This window comes from Montipora capricornis, chromosome 1 (genome assembly GCF_036669925.1).
Source record: "Montipora capricornis isolate CH-2021 chromosome 1, ASM3666992v2, whole genome shotgun sequence".
NCBI classification, from domain to species: domain Eukaryota; kingdom Metazoa; phylum Cnidaria; class Anthozoa; order Scleractinia; family Acroporidae; genus Montipora; species Montipora capricornis.
In genome coordinates, this window is record NC_090883.1 from 14,671,573 (window position 1) to 14,675,305 (window position 3,733).

The following is a 3,733-nucleotide window of genomic DNA, read 5'->3' on the forward strand; positions in this document are numbered from 1 at the left end:
AAACATTGCTGTTACTGCTCTGGTGATCGTCAAAATCACTAGTGCAAGAAAAACCCGCAACCTGTGATATTTTTCACGCCATACTTGAGAAAGAGAAAGGTGGCAATAGGGCTGTTTATAAGAGAGAAAATAATTTTCGGTGTACAAAAGATGTGAAAGGAACTATTTTTATGAGTATAAACTCCCTGGCTTGGTTAAGCTGCAGGTTGAGAAAGCTGGACGAAAATTATCGCTACAGGACAGAACTAAATTAATTTTTTTTGTTATATTATCAGTGAAATGTTTAGTGGAATAAGCTTTTTGTGGATTCGGTCGAAGTACCAGTCACAGCTTTATTTGTTTAGGGCACGCAATGATTTGTCACAAACCAAAAATAATGTGGGATTGCTCTGTTTCTAAAACAACAATAAATAACATGATTTCTTTCCCCTTTTTTATTTCGTTATTTCATATACAGGGGAAAAACAACCATAACCTAAATGTATTTTAGCCAATCAGGCGCAGCAGCGAAAAATCATAAAAAATATTAAATTTGCATAAACTGCGATTTCTGGGTTCACACAAAAGTAAATTGCACTGTTTTGCTTGCCTCATTTTACCGCTGTCAGAGCAGAAGTAACAATTCTTTTCAAAACTATAATCAAGAAATGCCAAACTCCAGGAACAAAATTTAATACTATTTTTGGTAATTGTGAAGAAGAGCTCCCCAAAAATCCTGTCGGCCGACAGTTGACCGACAGCTAACCAACAGGTTCCCGATCGGTTAAGAAAAAAGAAAAATTGTGGTAAAAACGAGCAGTTAACGTGACATTCCGTAATGGTGACGTATGACTCGACAGACTTCACCTACTTACCGATCAACTGTTGTCAGTTGTTATCAGATGCGTATAGGATATATCACTTACGTAATTTACAACACACCAGACAATCTAAGAATCGCATCAGAAGATAATTTAATCGAAAACTCTGCTAAAAACTCTGAAAACCGTAACCTACGTATCAATACATGGTTAGTAGAGGAGACAAACACTTTCCTTCAAATCGCCCTACAATGCAACGCGGCCTCTTATGGTATGTCATGTATGTATGAATGATGTTTACAATGTGGGCAAGTATCGATAGCCAACGCTAAAACAGTGGACAAAAGCCATATTAGTAGTATAGTATAAGTGCTGCTCAAGGTATCGTTATGAACTGCCTTTAGCTCTTTTCGCGTAGTTTAGAAGCAATAGACAAGTAAATGCTTACGATCATTTTAGTTTGTCACGCCGACAGGTTACAGACACGTTACCGACAGGTTGCCAACAGGTCACCGACAGTTGGCTGACAGTTGACTGACAGTCGGCCGACAGGTTTTTTGGTGAGCTCTTCTTCACAATTACCCTATTTTTTGAGTAAGGATCGAAATTTGTGTGGCTGCCAGCCGTCACATGCAAATTCACAGATTATGTGAAATCATGTGGAACAGTCTTTGAACCGATTGTTTCGTACGAAGAAAAAACATTTTCTGAGAGGTTTTGTAAACTGTAACCACCAGCGTATTAAAATATTTAGCTGCCTTATCTGCTAGAAATACAATAAGCCAGAGTGCCCGGCCGGGCGACCAGGTAAATTTTCTCACTCGCCCGAAGCCAAAATTTTAGTCGCCTCAGGTGACTCGGCGCCGTTAGAGCAGAGCCTTGTATAGCACTTCTTATGCATTGAAGCAGTCTTTGGTATTGGATAGGATTAATCTGACTTACTATTGTTCTTTGCAAATGAGTGTAACCTGTGTGTTTCTTTCAATATGATTAATATGGAATTATTACTGTAGCAACTAGAATAGGAAATTTTTATGTGTTGATTGCGTTGTTCGTTGTCAGGTGTGTATTGCTGCGTGTATGCGTTGTAATTCTGTCTAGGTGTTAACTAGTAACCGTAATTATTCCCTGTAGTCTTTTTTGCATGTTCGTTTGTAGGTATATAAGTTTGTTTCGGCGTTATTAGGCATAATTTTCTCTTCCAAGTTCGGTCGTTACATTATCCTTCTAAAGTTCTAAAGCGGCTTATCTCAATTCATATCACAGTTTGTAAGTATTTGTCTTGTGTTTTCCGTTGCGCTTTTCTGTCCATTACCTTTAGAATAATTTATGTAATCGTTTATCGTATCTTTTTCAGTTGAATCGCATGCAGTTGCAAGAATTAAATAGCGTATTCAAAAAGTGGTGTTTAAATGCGAGCAACAAGGATTAGTCGTCTCAGGTGACCGGGTGTAGTTAGAGCAGAGCCTTGTATAGCATTTGTCATGCATTGAAGCAGTCTTTGGTATTGAATAGAATTAACCTGACTTACCACTGTTCCTTGCAAATGAGTTAACAATACCATCCAGATTCAGATGGTCTGTTAAATTGGGGGGAGCTGTGTGTTTCTTTCAATTTGATTAATATGTAATTATTACATAATTGTATTGAAGAAAATATGGCACTTATTATGCATGGAAACAGTCTTTAGTATTGAATAGGATTAACGTGACTTACCATTACTCCTTGCAAATGAGTTAACAATATCATCCTGATTCAGATGGTGTGTGAAATTGGGGGGAGGGGACTGTTAAATTGGGGGAAGGGGGACTGTAAGCTGTGGGTTTCTTTCAATTTGATTAATATGTAATTATTACATAATCTCATTCAAGAAAATATGGCATTTATTATGTATTGAAATAGTCCTTAGTATTGAATAAGATTAAGACTTACCACTGTTCCTTGCAAATGAGTTAACAATATCATCCAGATACAGATAATGTGTTAAATTGGGGAGAGGGGGACTGTAAGCTGGGTGTTTCTTTCAATTTGATTAATATGTAATTATTACATAATTCCACTCAAGAAACTATAGCATTTGTCATGCATTGAAGAAGTCTCTGGTATGGAATAGGATTAATCTGACTTACCACTGTTCCTTGCAAATGAGTTATCCTGATTCAGATGGTTTATTAAATTGTTGATATTTCTTTCATCATGACTAAGATAAGCTGTTAAAAAAAGTGTCTTGTCATTAAGCTTTATTGTTAAAGTGTTTTCTGTTAAGTTATATTAATTTTAAGAACAAGGATTTACGACCATTCATTCATTCAAAAACTGTGTTCGTTCGACCCGATTAAAGGCGATGGATGCCAGTTTGGTGGTTGACGGTGTGTGTGCAAGTGGCAATATGCCAACTCAGGAAGTTCCGACGAAGGAAAAGAGTGCCTTGAAAGATTTGTGTTCCGCATACAAGGGTCATTTGACCAGAATTGATCAGGATATCGAGCCTTTGCTGAGGTGTCGCAGAAATGTCAACCTTATCGAAGAGAAACTTGGAGCCTTGGAGTTTGCGTTTACTAAATTTGAGCAGGCACACATCATGTACATTGATGCCATAGATGATTCCGAAGAGCTGCAAGTAGCAATTACTGGTTTTGACTCCGAACTCCAGAGAAAGCACGAGTTTTGTGAGCGTGTTAACAAGTGGTTAAATAGTGTACTAATATACTCAAGTCTAGCCAGGATCTCTTGTGGTTTAGAGTCCATCTTTACGAACACTTTAGAGGTCTACTACAAACTTACAGTCCGCCATGATTTGTCAATTATTTTCCGTACTTTTTTTTTTTTTTCCTTTTTAATCTATTGTGTAATTATTTAATCCTACTATGTAAATCTTGTACTTTTTTTGAGCCTAGGGGATACGTTGCAATTGGGGCTCCGCCCTGTTCATC